General features: G+C 44.3%; 1 pseudogene; it reads right to left on the bottom strand.

Annotated features, from left to right (window-relative positions):
- Positions 1-9,143: 9,143 nt before the first annotated feature.
- On the bottom strand, positions 9,144-15,939 carry LOC146175251 (uncharacterized; annotated as a pseudogene).
- Positions 15,940-16,430: the final 491 nt, after the last annotated feature.

Raw genomic sequence — 16,430 nt, 5'->3', positions numbered from 1 at the left:
TAAACCGCATTTAATTGATTCATGGCAAGACTAGCCACTAGAGCACTAGCCTCATGCAGTCTTTGGGGTAGTCTCGCGGCACATCACGCACACACATCCAACGGATAGCAGCAACGTTACTAGAACAAACTCTAGCAGTCAGCACAAGGGATCTTGCGGAAATACAAGGCTTGCGTTCCCTCATAAAATAGATCGCATTTCGGGGCCGATTTGCATGTAAGCGGTATGTAACAAACCTGCGTCTGAGCCACGAAGGGCTTCGTGGAGCGGCCTTGCGCCAGCGATTGAATCAATGCACAAATCGCATTTAGTTCATCCGGGGCAAGACAAGACGACTAGCCTCATGCGGTCTTTGGAGAAGACTCGCGGCACAAGTATAGCACAAGAGCGCGCACACACATCCACGTGACAACGCGCATCGCACGCTGCCACAACAACACGAGCGCCGAAGCCCATGCCTTGAGTCGCTAGCGTGGAATGGGGGTGCCGGCCGCGGCTCGTAACAGCCAGCCGAAGGCCTCTTATCCCTCTCCATCTTCGTTTTCCCCCTCGCGCCGCATCCGTTTGTTGGGATCGGATATACGCGTAAGTGACGCGCAAACCAAGAGTCATGCATTTACGGACCATTAGAGTGCGTTTGTCGGGCTGCAAAGAATAAAGTACGACGATTAACCTAAAACCACGTCTCCGTTACTTAGCCCCATCCACACTGAGGCAGCTGCTTAACATGCTTCGCATGCTTAACCTTGATAAGCCTGCAATTTTTTAAAAAGATATTTGCTAATATGCGTTTTGAAACTTGCCATGCAGTGAAATGAAATGAAGATGATACTACAATAATAAAATAGGATATAAAATTTTAATCCAATATGCTCTTGGCTAACCTTTGTTGCAGCTTTTCAGATATTGCCATAGTGAGCGGGGTGCGCTTAACACGATTTCTCTGCCCGTACTCATATCAAACTTTGTCGCTGAACTTTCGGGATGCCAAACACCAAAAATGACGTCAACTATGCTCCGCAAAAGCAAGCTATTATTTTCACCCAGTCCGCTGTGCGCTGTGCCGATCTTGGGATGCCCCGCTTGTCGCCGTTTCGCTCCCTCCCCGCCATGGGAGTCACACCTCCGCGCGCGCGGGCGTGATTGATTCTTCCAGCGCGACGCAGCGTGATGACGCGAAAGCGTCGGCAGCAGATTCGGCTGCCGCTATCGCACGCCGAACAGGCTAGGCCACCACGATGCCGAGGTGGTTGCATTGTCGGTGGCGGCGACGACGGGAAAATGCTTTGCGCGCACTCGGGTCTCTCCAACAATCTCGCCACTCGCGCTTCGCTGCTCGCTCGCTCCGTGAGCAGGCACAATGCGACGGGAGGGATGCGCTCCCGAAAACAAGGAGTTACGGAGTTGCCGAGGCGAGCGTGACGCTTGGTGTTCGCAAAGTGGGCTTGCAAGGCCCACGAAAACGGCAGTATGGCGGCGTTGGGTACGCGAAAGACCCTGAACTCGTTGCGCGCGAAAACGGAGATGCAGTACGAGAAAGTCCGCTTTTCAACAATCCGTGCGTAGCTTTCGAAAACAAGCTGCCTGGCGAATCGCGCGCAAAACGCAGGTGGATCTGCAGCGTTTTCTTCGCCGATTTCAGTTAGGCCTCGAACTTCGGCGTCTCGGTCACCGCTTCACGACACTGCACGACGAACATGGCGAGAAGCAACGTATACACGTCGCTCTATAGCTTGTCTGTTGTTTTTCTTCGATATTGCGCCTCTTTTGCTCTGAACTTAGACAATGTGGATGGAATAACGAGTTAGTGTTCTGCGAAGGGCAGAACACTAACAGCCGTGTTAAGATGTTAGCACAAGGGACAGCCTGCAGGCGCCTGCCTTGAACGGTAACGCACTTGCAGGACGGCGAAAAATTCTGCCCGGTCAACCGACCCAAGCCATTTACTTTGTGATTAGATAGCGAATTCGCAAATTACGGATCTAGCGATGCTGCGCAATCTGGCAATTTTTATGCAGTACATTTGGCGTGTTACACCATAATCTAGGCCTAAAAGTACTCGTATTAAGGAAAGTTTTATTCGGCATACTTTTCGTATTGCGCCTCTGCTAACTGTTATTTCCCTCCTAAATGCGCGCAGTCGTCTTTGAAAAGCAGAGGCGATCAGACCGAGACTAAGTTGTGCGTGACCTTTGCTCAAATTCAGTAGTGCTCAATTAAGGGGGGAGATTACTTGCATTGCTAAAATCACAGTGACTTCTTTCGGAATACAGAGGACCTCCGCTTCAACGGGACAGTAATTAGGTTAGTCTCGCTCTATTCAACTTGGAAGCTAACATCGGCACAAAAATAACGCAGGACGTCTTCTATCGTCGTCGACATCGCCCTTAACAGCTTAAATTCGTGTAATGATGGGCAAAGGCCATCCCTATGTCTGTGTAATTAACCATATGTGGTTCCAACAACTGCCACGCTAGCCGCAAACTTCCTAACCTCTACGTCCACTGAAGTAGCGCCCATTCCAAACTATGCTTTCTTACATTGAAATATAGTGTTGTTAGCAAACCTCGGATATATCGCCTTCTTATTGAAGGCCCTGCCCATTTCATCTTGATATCGAATAAGATATAATTATGGTTGTTCTCTGACTCGCTTTGCTTGGTTACTGTTTATTGATGGCGCAGCTATCATATTACATTGTGTAGCCCACTGTACATACTTTAAAGCTTTTTCCTACGCTTCTGATTTTTAGCCTCATATATTAGTACTGGTAATATGCATATTTCAAACGCACATACTAATCGCTTGGAGGGGATTTCGGCAATGTTTGATTGTGTGTCGGAAGGATTAGAAGAATAAAAGGGTGCAAAGGTACGCAGCAAAATGATCGACTCACATCTATGACAATGCAATGTGAAAGTGAGGCAAAACGAAACGGTGACCTTGACCGAAAATTCAGAATTTTGGGAAAGGTGAGCGTACCGTTTAAATACGGATTAAAAAAAAAACAGGACAGGGTGCTTTCGTGATCAGCGACAGGGTGCTTTCGTGATCAGCAAGGAGAATTTAAAGAGCAAGAGAGGGAACAAAGAACAACACATATGAAGAGCATTAAGTAATGGGCCCATCCTAGCAACTGACTACGGATTCTGCAGCGTATTTCAGAAGACGCTCATGATGAAGGTGGTGCTTGATACTCGCAAATATACAGGCAATCGGCAGATCTTGTGGTTGTTCCTGCTACAATTGGGCAAGACTCCGCAGCTTTCCCCCGAAGAGCCCTGGTGAAAAAAACCCGTATGAGTCATAACATCATACAGGTTTCTCATAATAAACTCATACAAATCTCTAAATTTCTCATATATTTCTCATATGATGAATGAGTTCAGTATGAGATTGTATAAGATTTATATGAGTTTAGTACGAGGTTAGTATGAGAATTTGAGGTTGTTGTGACTCATAGGGTTTTTTTTTTTTCCTAGGCAGAAGCAACAAGAAGACTAACTGCCTAATAGTTTTCTTAATTGCTGCAAAATGTTAGGAAAAAAACAGATGCACTTCGGGCCTATCTGCCTTCTTTTGTCATAGCAGCCGCTCTAGCGTGGTAGTCTGGCACAGTCCGTCAACGGGTAAATGTCAGTGGAAAGAGCCTTAGTATTATACACCAGACGCAGGTAGGACTGAGGAGAACGAGAATGACTGATATGTCGGGAGCCTGATAGGTCGTAACTGACATCAATATAGGATCTGAGCGGAAAGCAGACAATACGCTTCTCGCGGAAGAACGTTGCTCCTGCAAACGAGCAGTTAGTCGTGCGAAAGCTACGTGTGAATGATATCCTTTTGCACCAAGTCTTATCAGTGAAGCTCTGAGTTACTAATGATCGCGAGAAGCGTTAGTAACGAAGAGAATAACGCCTTTACCATTTTTCTCATTTTATGAGTTTGCCTAAGGTGTACCATGCAGTAAACAAAGCCCACGAGTAAGCTTTCACTCAGACATGATGCGATTCAAATCTATTTCATATTATTCCTTTGGTGTATCCAAGGGAATAATATGAAATCCATATTGTGAAAATATGGAATAAGAAATCCTGGCCGCAGTAAAGCATCTATGCTGCGTGAAGTTCAAGCATCCTAAAAAGCACCATATTGTCTATTAAGGTGTCCAGAGTAGCCGGTGCGAACCTCCAGAGCCCGATAACACTATACCCTGCTGTATCGTACCATATAGCACATATACCCTACCACACCCCACCCTTCCTTAACGTCCAATACTGCACCAGACCAGACCATATCATACTGCATCATTTCGTACGGTACAAAACTGTAATACACCACAGTCTACCACACTATACCGTACGGCACTAAATATACCTTGCCGTACCACACCACACCTCATCATAACATCGCTCTAATGCGGCTTGCTTAGGTCCTAGCCATGCACTAAAAAGGACATAATTCTGTTTATCACTTTTTCTTCACCGCCAGCCCGGACAAAAAGCACCAAGCCTTAAAACGTGATACCTAGGATCACTTCAAGAAACCAGAAGCCGAACTGCTGCGCTTCTTGAGCCGCACCAAGACGTGGTTGAAGCTGCGCTTGGTGGACCTGAGCACGCCAGTCATTCACCGCAAGCGACGAAATGATCCGACGTGAAGGCGGGCTTCAGCAGAGCTTGGCAGTACTATACTGTGCAAAAATGCGGGCCCAAGTTGATGCGGCTGCTATCTGAAGAGGCACTCCCCGTTGTCGGGGCCGACGCACTGAGCCGAAGTGCACTTTCGGGTGGATGAATGCGCAGTCATCGACACAATGAGCATTGCATCAAATAGCGCCTGCATTTCCTTCATAATACCAACACGCATTGACAGGGGTCTCTTTTTGTCCTGTAGTACCATCCAGACCACCCAAACGCCACCTCAGAAGCATTTCTGGAGAGCTCGGAATCACTAACAAGGATTCCCCATTATTATAAAGGCCTTCTTAAAGAAGAAAGACCGTACTGGTCATAACGTTTCAGCTTGACCCAGGATGGCCTGTTCCCAATTAATGTGCGTGTGCTGTATTTACGGCAAATAACGTAATCAAGTACCAGGGGGGACCTTCTCACCAGTGTACAATGGTCAAGGACCTTAAAGGTCACCCCCCCCCCCCCTTCCCATAATGTTCAAAATACGAAAAAATACGGAACATAAACAATCCCTATAATAAAACCAGGCTTTCCTAAGAAGAGCAGAATGCCTCCACTTAAGAAGCAAAGCCAATTCCACGTGCGACTACAGGTAAGGAGCAATGCAACGTTTCAAACAATTTACAGTATTTCCAGACCAAAATCCGTCTATACCTGCTAAAACGGTGTCTTAGGTATTATTACGGTTCTTAAATATAAACGAGTCCTTGTTGTTAGGTGCTATTACTGGTCGTAAAAAGCCCGCGCCAAAGCTCATCCCCTCTAGTGCACAAATGAAAACGAAAAAAGTACTCCACCAAACCAGATAAATGACAGCGCAGTGCTATTTTTATATGTGCGTATAATCAAAATGCTGCTTTTCTTTTTTTTTTAATTTTTTTAAATTGTCTGTACCCTCGCGACAACGCCTCTATTGATAAGTAACATCACCATACAGTATATCAGCATTATAATTCTAGAACAAAATTATGCGGGAACTAAAGCTCTCGCCTGCTCTGAATATATTAAACGTCCCGACGGCAAGTAGGGATTATGCAAAGCATAGCGCAGCTATCGCAATCACGACAGGACAGTTAAAAAACTCTGAATTTACCCAATAAGTTCGAAATTTTTTTCCACCGCGAGGGAAATTCCGTTCTTCTCTTCTTTATTATTTATTATCATCGATAAATGCCGGCAATCCTCCCAGTGAAGCGGACAGAAGTTTTGAAAGTGCTGTTGCAATGCTGAAATAAAAGCAATAAACGCTAAGCTGGGTTTAGTAAAATTCTTTCGTCGGTGAACGTTTGCTTCACAAGTTGCACTATTTTGCCGAATTATGCGAAAACAATGCTCTTGCTGCGAAGGCTGCATTGTATGTGAAAGCAGAAGGCTGAATTGTTTGCCGTGGATCTAACAGCAGACAATTCTGTGTATTCACAAAATAACAGAAGAGAAATAACTGAGCCAGTTAAAGCAACAAAAAAACAAAAAACGCCTTATATGCTCGGTTTTAAAGGAGGTGCATCGAAACTGCATGAAATTGTCACGTGACTGCCAATGCCATTTCCTGACTCGCCAGGCGACACAAGTGCAGCTCACATAAGCGCGGAGGAAGCTGTTTGACCTCACATTCCGCGTGATACCGCGCATCCACGCTGGTCGTCGGCCAGCAGCACAACCCAGTCGTCTACAACTCTTCCGAAATCACCCGGAAAAAGCCATTTATGCGCAACGATGCTGGAGAGGCCTTCAACAAAGCGTCGAGTACGCGGTAAATAAGTTTAAAATCAAGCGTCTTACCGCTTCAAACATTGAGCTTTACAGTAGAAAACTAAAGTGAGGTGCAAGCTGCTCCCGTATTCATGACTCGCGGGCCCCGCGAGACTCTTGTGCAAAAAGCCTTTCACGCTTGAAAGAAAGAAAGAAATACAGCAAACCGACTCACCGCGTCCACGCCGTAAAAGATGCAAGCCTTGTCAGAAGTCTGTCTTCGACCGGAAGACATCGTAGGAACAAAGTGAACCACTCGACGGGGACAGTTCGTCGTTCCAGAAACCGTCTCAGCCCTGTCGTCGGTAAGCCTTCGTCGCTTGCGGCACAAAACAGGTAGGCTTAGCGTGGAAACGCTTATTCGGTCAGAAAAAGTAATGTCCCGGCATCAGTTAGTGGAGAACACGCGCTAATGAGATTAAAGGTGCTGACGTGTTTCTAAAAGAAGAGAGACTCGCGACCCGGTTTCTAAAAATCTCCAACGAACGAGGCGTGTTCTCAAAAAGATAGCGGGGAAAGAAAAAATCTGACACACGCACACGCGCGAAGGTCAAAGCGACGGCAGCCGTCAGACACGCTGCGGAATTACCCGTTACCCAGAAAGCTTTGCACATCCAAGCGAGATAGCATCGATAAGGTGTCCGCGCGAGGCTTCTAACGTTAGAGGCACGCTCTGAATAAAGTTTAAAAATAGTGAAAAGAAAAAAAGTGATGAAAAGAAGGCAGAAAAAACAAAGAAGTAAAGGTTGCGGCAGGTTTGGCGGTGTCGCGTTGATGCGGTTTGCATTAGCCAGCTTTCTTCGGTTGCTGTGCGCCGTGATGTGCGTTGTCATCAGCGACGGCGGCGGCCGTCGACGCGAGCAAGCTGATGAGCGATGACGTCAGCGTTGGCCAGATAACGTATTGAAAAGTGGCGTGACCGCAGAGTGGTTGGTCACATTCACTCCTCGAAGGCTTTGGCTGGGTGAAGTAAGAAAGGGCCTTTTCTACCTTTGACCTTTCAGTCCGCTTCGGCTGACCGAGAACACTACTCAATGCGTCGCGGACATATCACCGCGATATTCTGAGTGAAGGTTCCGGGGTTAGAGCACGATTGCAATTCGCTACTAAGAGGCGTGCTATTGCTGATTAAATTTGACGAGAATGAAGTAGGAAAATGCACATCTGTTGCCCGTGGAATCTTCCGCTTTTTTGTTCGATAAGCACAAGCATATGTATATGTATATACCTATATACATATATACATTTTAACCTATATAGACGTGGGTATTTCCCCGCGTGCAAGTGTCCAGCGCGAGTACGAATATTAGTGAAGAGGAAGATCAGGAGGAAAGGCAGGGAGGTTAACCAGTAAAAGAAATCGGTTTGCTACCCTGCACTGGCGGAAGGGGTTGAGTGGATATAAAAGTTGTGAAAGAGGGATAGTTGAAGTTAGTACAGTCACATAACAGACACGCCACATCACGTCACAGTCATGTCATAGCAAACTCATAGTCTTTCGATGAGGCCTGTGGTTCTCATAAAGCGGAGCAGTGCCTGGGAGGCTTTCACCGCAGACGATCGCCGTGGCCAGGGACCTAAAATCTTAGTTTCACTCAACGGGCGTCCATCTAGATGCTCCAGCGTACGGCACAGATACTGCCTTTCCTCACTGTATATCGGGCACTCACAAAGAATGTGGCCTATAGACTCGTCGCATCCAGTTTGTACATGCAGGGCTGTTTGCCATGCCTATCATAAAAGAATACGAGTTTGTGAATACTACACCAACCCACAGGCGGCGGTTTGCTGTCACTACGTGCCGATGGGAGAAATTGCCTTATTTTTCCGCGCGGTGTTGCGTTTTTTTTTTTTTTTTTTTAATTCCTTGGTTTGTTAACGGCAGCACGTCGTAAGCCGCCCGCACGCTTTGGTTTCGCTTATGTTGCGCTTGCAGTTTTCGTGTGCTAAGCTCGCAACAACTGACGTCTCTCCGGGTTTTAATATATGAAGGTGTGCCTGTGTGTTATTCGTCCGTTTACTGCTCAAAGGGGTGCTGCTACATCCGTTAAAGACCGTCGTTGGCATACAAAAATAATGTTGCCGTATTCCAACGCTGTCACAGCGGCTGCGTTTTCGAGGCCCAAGAAAATCAGTTGCCCTTCTTTGGAGTTAGCAAAACGGATTTCCACAAAATTTTCACTTGGTTCATTTTTCTGATTGGTGCACACCAACGCAGAGTTCTTGCTGCGCTCACATGCAGAAATCGCTTGTGTCATTGACATACACGCACCGGTTGCTCTTCTGCGATTCCACTGTTTGTGGAGCACGGTTCTGCTCGTATTATTCCGTCGTATTTATTTTATCAAGCCCATATGTACTCTTTACAAGCCACACATGTTGTCTACACAGGTCATTAATTAAACTGCAGCATTCTATTTTTTAATTTTTTAGCCGAAATAATAGTTATAGACATTAATAAGCCATCAAGTGCGCAAAAAAAAACGACCATAAATGTTTAGTTAAACAACAGAATTTTTAACGATGCCTATGCGTGAATTTGCTACGTTGCTTTCAAAATTGCCGTGGCAATAGGCTAGCCTATTACAAAAATAAGTACTACCTAAAGTGGAGCCTTATTATTGTTCCAAACAAATATGTATTATAACTTGTCAGGGTTGCCCCGAACAGATAATACAGGGAGACAAGCAAGCTCTGCAAATTATTTATTTAATGTCAAGTGCAATAAGAAAACAAGACATAGGGGAAAACATTGCTTTTTACAATGTGGTGTAACCTTCGCAACAAGAAAACAAAGCATGAAAAAAATGCAAATATAAAGTAAGCATGAAAGGTAGAGTTGCAAGAAAAGGCCCTGTACACTATGGCGTAACATTTAAAGCAATTTGCTCTACGACAAGTTAACGCCAGCCACAGTCTTGCTGCCGTATCTGTCGTCTGATGCATCCGGTTCGCTCAGCTAGCGGTGGTAGATACGTAGTCGCATGATAACAAAACGGCACAACAGTTTTGTCATAATGCTTGGGTGGTCAGTGCACTCACTAGGTGGCAGAGAAACTGATCGTTCAATAAGACTTGTCAATGTCTTGATTGGGTGACCTAAACGACAAATATAATTTTATTCTGAGAATTTCTTAAAGAGACATTCACAGGAAGAAACGAACTGCAGGACTGCACGACTCACATACACCAGATTCCTAGAATCTTGATTGTACTCCTTGAGCTGCACAAGGGCATGTTCATCGGAAGCCTCGTCAGCAATGAGAGCCTCAGTGCAGGTAGGGCACGGTTTCTCAGTGCTGATAAAAGGCTTCACCAATGATATTTAGGCCAATCAACACCACTCTTCAATGTAGTATAGTAATTAAATATAACAGCAACCTTAAAAGCAAGTTACCAATCACAAGTTTCTAGGCGGTTGGTTCAATGAAAGCCTCTCATGGAATACGCACATTTTAAATTTAGTAAAATACTTCAGTAGAATTGTAGGATGTCTTTACAGAATTTCTAATTTGGTACCCGTTTGGTTAATAATTTCAATTTATTATGCTCTTTTTTATTCCAAACTAACATACTGTATTCTCATATGGGGAACCTATTAATAAGTTGCTTGCTCTCCAAAAAAAAAGCTCTTCGAGCTATTGAAGGTTATTACGGTATACCGCGCGACTTGCCTACAGAACCCTTATTTAAAAAAATATGCCATATTAGCCGCTAATCAGATTTACTACTTTCGTCTTCTGCAGTACATTCACCATAATAGGCTGTATACTACTCTACCTGATAGATCTACAGTAACGTATGACCTGCGAACACGAAAAAAACTTGTACCTATTACTCGAACCAACTATAGAAAACAGAAATTAACTTTTCAGGTGCCATCTCTAATCAACAACACACCAAATGTGGAATTTTCATTGGCACCTAGGGTATTTGAAAGGAACGTAAAACAATATTTAAATGAATATCCCCTATAATTTCAATGGTGGTAGTAACTGTATTTTACTCATATGTAATCTTTTTTGTGTAAATATTTTTTGCTTTTAGTGTAAATATTTATGTTATTGACAGCGTGATCTGTTGATTTGCATATCCAATGAATACTGCATGTATTCATATCTTTTACATATCCTATGTAAGTGTTGTATAATGTTTTTTTTATATAGACTAGAGGTGTGTGCTGTTGTCTGTTGTTATCTGTTTTGGGAGCCAAGGCCCAGTCAGGCTTGCCGCCTTTTGCCTTGGCTTCCCCTTTCTTGTAAAAGAAAGAAATAAAACTCCAGCCTGCCAAGTGATGTCACTTTCGATGCGAGACAATGGCCTGACTTCTGTGCAGTCATCATCATATGAGGTTTCTTGGAATTCATTCTGCACTTCTTTAATCTCTGCAGAAAAGCAATCCACTAAGTAGTTGCTGTCATCAGCTTCATAACCAGAGGTCTTAGGTACTTTGAGGAACTGGCTGACTAGAACAATTCTGAGTGCATTTTTGACATCATATGCACTAGGCGCGGGAGAAATCATCCGGATCACCGAAAACAAATTTTCCAGGCAATCTTGAGCCAACCATCCTGTTAAGAAGAATGCGTAGCCACACTTGTTTAGCAGAAACTCGTGAAGTTGAAGCACTGCAGCACTGGACATAAGCCCACCTGTTTGACATTGTTTCCACACCTTTTTGATGCCAATGCCTAAACTCTCGGCGACTTCGACAGCGAGTTTCAGAGTTGAGACAGCCTCTTTGTATTTACTTTCATTCGATAAACTGAGGGCAACAACAGGGTGCCTCGCAGTCATGATTGTGTACCACTTGAAAATCACCTCACAAAACCAGGCTGTTGTTCCACACTCGGGTGGCAGCTTCTTCCGCTCTACAAAGTACCTGATAGAGGCAGGTGCTTCTCTGAATAACTTAACAGCTACCCCTACCTTCATCTTTGTGAAGTGACCATTAGAAACGTGCAGCGCACCTAAGTTAGGTGTTACCTTTAACTGCTCTGTGTCCAACTTCAGAACAGCTTCTGTATACTCAATCGACACATCAGTGCTTGGTAAATCGCACTTCGCCACTATTTCTTCACTCAGTTTTATCTGGTCTTTTCGCACGAGGTGCCCTCTGATGTTTTTTAGTACATGTGAAGGATCTGGCATAAAGAACAGCAACATAGAATTGTCGTACGGATGAGAAACTGTGCATGTAGTGACAGAGAAGCGGTAACTAGACAGGTTTAAGCTACGCCACGTCGCACGGTTGGAGCTCCCCATGTCGTATGTCACGCACACCACACGCAAAGAAATCTCTGTGCACAGGTTGAATTAGTGGAAGACAAAGTCTCTCAACTCGTCTCCATTAACAAAGCACCTGTATAATGATAAGCAATTACTTTCTTCCAGCGCGTGTTAAGACCCCCAACCATGAAGACGAGTGCATGATTTGCTGCTTGGTCGGTTTCAGGGAGCGTCACTTTGCCAAGAAAGCCATCACTACTTCGAACTAGCTCGACACCTTTCCGAATCTCCATTTCATCCAGAAATAACACACAGTCTTTTTCAATGTTTGACATCGCAGCCACTTTCACCTTCATCATGTTGATAATTTCACTCAAGACCCCGGGCTTATACGACAGGCGTTGTAGTCGTCTACAAAGTGTCTTTAGTGAAGGAAGGGGGTTTCCTTGTTCTAAAAGCAAATCGTAACCTGCAGAGCCGCAAGCAAATTTCAGATGCAGTGCTTTTTTATGGTTTCTGAGCTCCATGCACTACCTTTCCGGCTCTTTCTGTTCAAAGCAGCCTTCTAATCCTCATTAAAAAAGTCCAAAATTTTAGTGAGCGTAGAGAGACCTTCTTCCAGGCGCTTTGTTTTTCTGTTTGCAATCTTCTACTTCTTTTTCGCTGAAGACAAGCTCTCGCGCAATTCAACGTTTTTCTTTTTCATGTCTTGCAGAGCCTGTCGTAGCTCACATGATGAAAGTGAGGAGATACTTTCACTGCTCTCAGGCTCAATTTTACTTTCTTCGAAGGAGATACTGTCCCGAGTGAGTTCTGTCAAGTCGTCAATGCCAGCTTCTGTAGCTACAGTTGAAGAGGAGCTGGTTCCTTCTTCATCAGCAGGCCCACATTGGGCAGGCCGCTTTGCAGGGAGCTTTCTCCTCTTAGGTGGAGCTGAAATTTTAATAAAAAGAATGGGTCTAATTGTTTTGTACCCAGCAGCTGGAAATGCGCTCCAGTACAATTATTACTTACGTCTGAAGTAAAAAAACATGGGCAAAGCTGTAGACTTTAACAGGCGGCGCCCATCCGGCCGGTTCCTCTTCAAAAAGTGGCGCTAAAAAGTAAACAAGGCACCAGATGTGAGTATTGACGTTTTTTTAAACTAATACAAACTAAATGCATTTAAGAAATTCACCAGTTATTTAGGGTGCCTAAACGGGATTTTAAAAAACGTTGCTAAATTACCGAGCTTAACACCTTTTCGTAAAAAAAAAAAACCTCCGCTTACGAACAGCGTAAATCGAATATACCTGCAACCGTAACATCGTCTATATCACTTGCGAATAGTACTGTTCAAATATTTTCAAATTTAAAGAGAAAACGTCACGCGCCTTGATATGAGAGCCGCAAAATATCTCCTACGATCTCGCGGTGTTTCAAGCGACACCAACATAAAAGCCACGCTCTCGAGACAAATCACTCCTTCTGTCGAAAATATCAGGCACTTCACACAGTTCTTACTATTTTTTTTAACGCTGCAGTTGACTCTGCAGTCTAAATACAACTTACGCGAACTTCTCTGTAAAACGCCAGTGCTTCCAGTGAAAGCCAGGGTTGCCAGGTCCAAAAAACGAAAAGTCGCCACAAAAATGGGAAAAGTAGCCAGAAAGTAGCCAACCAGAGGAAGAGCAATAAAAAGTAGCCAAAAAGGAGCCATGAGGCCATGCATGGGGCAGTAAATAGAGCGCTCACTGCAAAAAGACAACCAAAAACATTCGTTTAATCGTCATTTTATTCCAACGCTCGTGAAGAAACAAATGCCACTTGCGTCTTATAGAAACTAAATCACGTAGAAAAGATTTCTGAAAAAAAAAAAAACTGGCTGCGTAAGACTGCGATATTATATAAACAGACATAAAACTAAACTGACCAGATAAACACACATGTTATCAGAAACTTGTCTGTGATGATTAGAAACAATATAAAATGCATAAAATTATGTCCACGAAAATGTAAGTATAAAATGTTAGTGGAGTTGGATGTCTCAAACAATGTCTACAAAAGGAGAACACGATGAAAGGAAACTGCAACCACTCAGGTGCGATGTTCAGGCCTGCCGTAAATAGTTGAGTTGACCTTCTCAATCATCGTTTGGGTTTATCAAGGATATGGCCAATGTGCAGGGGGTGTTCACATGATCACACACACTTCTTTTTGATCATGACTACTAGGCGTTGGACGGGAACCTTCGGTTTCTCAAGTATAATATTACATTATCGAGAGGCGTTTACCTTGCCTAGAGATATAGAAATCATTCTTTCATAGGTATACCGAGTATATTCGTAAGCTTCCTTGACACTAGTGCCTAATAATATTCGGCGAATTGCGGTCAATGAATGGTTGTCCGCGCTCCTTGATCGCATTGAAAGTGCGCAACTGTTTTATTTTGCGAACAAAGTATAAGTGCAAAAGCCACTTTCACACTGATGAGACAAACCTATGGACGGAAGATGCACTCATGACTAATTTATTGTCAGCGGGTGCACGCTAAATAAGACGTACTGCAAGCAAATATGCACGGGCAAAGAAAAACATTTCGAAGCAGTTCGTGGAAAGCCTAGTTAGTATGTTAGCTCTGTTGTGATTTTTATCTAAGTTTGGCTAGCTAGCATAAACCTTTTACATTTGCCCTTAGTTTGCCATCTATAATGCAAAGTTTGGCTTTAAGTGCAGTTAAATAATTAGCACTAATTAATTTGGTTCGATAACTACCACAACTCATTTGCACTCAACCTAAGCTTTCGAAAGGTATATGACGATGCATATAGCTCACTAACGCTAACTAATATGGATTGCTAACTAATTCAGAGCATTTGGAGACATCCTAAGCTTTTCAACGGTATATGACTTGATCGTCTAGCTCAAAGTTTGGTTTTATACAAAATTAAATAATTAACGCAGATTAATGAGGATCACTAGCACAGTGCCATTACACTTGGCCTAAGCTTTCCAGCGGTATATGACTCGATGCTGCAGCGGAAATTTGGGTTTCAAGTGCGATTTACTAAATATCATTTAATTTCGCCCGTAGTTGGTCAAAATAAGTGTATAATTAACCAATGACCCAAACTCAAGGTTTATCACGTGACATATACTATGCTTAGCCAAGATAGCTTGAAAGTAGCGAAATAAACTAAGCGGCCGCTTTTACTTTCTCTGATCTTAAAGTTCAAAGCACCAGCCTGGGTCGTTCTCTCGTTTTGCGAAGTTTTACCGCGGTGACGGAGTTCACACTAAAAAAAAAAGATAAAAAAACCCAAACACAGCCAGACAGAGGCAGTACTAGACCCTGCAGCGCAGACCTGGCCTAAAAACGCGCGCTTCGATCACTCACTGCTGCCGCCGGACGGCGGGCGCCAGGGAGAAAAAGCGTGTCGTGCGCAGAGCTCGTAGCCGCCGCGCCCCTTAGCCGCGCGAGGAGAATTGAAGAGGAAAGCGCGGCGCGGAGGAGAGTGTCGCTACTTTCAAATTATCAAGGGGTTTTAGCGGATGGATGTTAAGAGCGTCCGCTTTGAAACACAGTGGGGACAGTCGTCACCATGCAGAGTTAGTTGTATTGCAGTGCTACCGTTGATAGATTTGCTATCTGTCTATCTATAAAAACGAGCATCCTGAACAGCGCGCAAACGGGCTCGTTGGAATAGGCGAAAATTTTTCAAAGTAGCCAGAAAGTAGCCAAGTAGCCAACCTAAAATTTTTGTCGCCAGGCGGCTCAGAAAGTAGCCAATTTGGCGTAAAGTAGCCAAATCTGGCAACCCTGGTGAAAGCATCAAAACGGTGTGCGACGTTATTCTTTGCGAGTTCACGCTACCTACAAAGTAGCGGCGTCAAGTATATTTTAATTGCAAAGTGCGGTTTGATAAGACTAAACTTGTTTGCAACTTACCTCGCAGATAAGCTGTCAGTTGCTTTCCACCGATCCCGCTTAACTTGAGCTTCCCATTTCCTTCTCCGTTCCGAGTCCCCGGGGAAGCGAAAACAGCGTAGGCCTTTACACGTTGACCCGGTGCACATTGGCCCACAACAGGCCGTCATTTTGGCTGGGTGGAGTTACCAAGCTTGTCATTCATACGGTCGAACACAAAGTAAAATTACTCGCTAGACGTCAGCCATCACTGTGCAGCAAACAAAGCAAGCGCTTCTGCTTGCGCCGAGCAACTGCGACCACTCCGACCGGCCGCTTTGCTTCAAAATGGCGTCGGAGCGAGAAAGAGGCGGCGTGGGGCTGTTCAAAGGTTGGCAACACCCTGAACGGCGGCGCTGGCATCGAGGCACCCTAGTGGATGGATGGATGGAATATAGGAGCGTCCCCTTTGAAACGGGGTGGTAGCAGTAGCTATCATGCTCATTTTTCTCCATATATCTTAACTATTGATTTAGAATGGTTAACTAAGCCATCATTCTATTTATTAAATTTTGGATGGAATATAGGAGCGTCCCCTTTGAAACGGGGTGGTAGCAGTAGCTATCATGCTCATTTTTCTCCATATATCTTAACTATTGATTTAGAATGGTTAACTAAGCCATCATTCTATTTATTAAATTTTTGTTCCTACATTACTAACATTATGTCACTTCTCTGCTTTTAAGCCACCAATCTTCCAGTCATGTTTTGCTAGTTTCCACCACCGGTTTATTCACCCGGCCACTGTTATCTCTAAACCCCAGAGCTTCAGGAACAGTGATTGCGCCTGCATCAACTTCCGAATGGAT

The sequence above is a fragment of the Amblyomma maculatum genome, chromosome 11, assembly GCF_055883805.1.
Source record: "Amblyomma maculatum isolate TAMU_Amacu chromosome 11, ASM5588380v1, whole genome shotgun sequence".
NCBI lineage: Eukaryota > Metazoa > Arthropoda > Arachnida > Ixodida > Ixodidae > Amblyomma > Amblyomma maculatum.
Note: the sequence above shows the minus strand (reverse complement) of the source record. Positions and strands in the feature narration are given on the sequence as shown.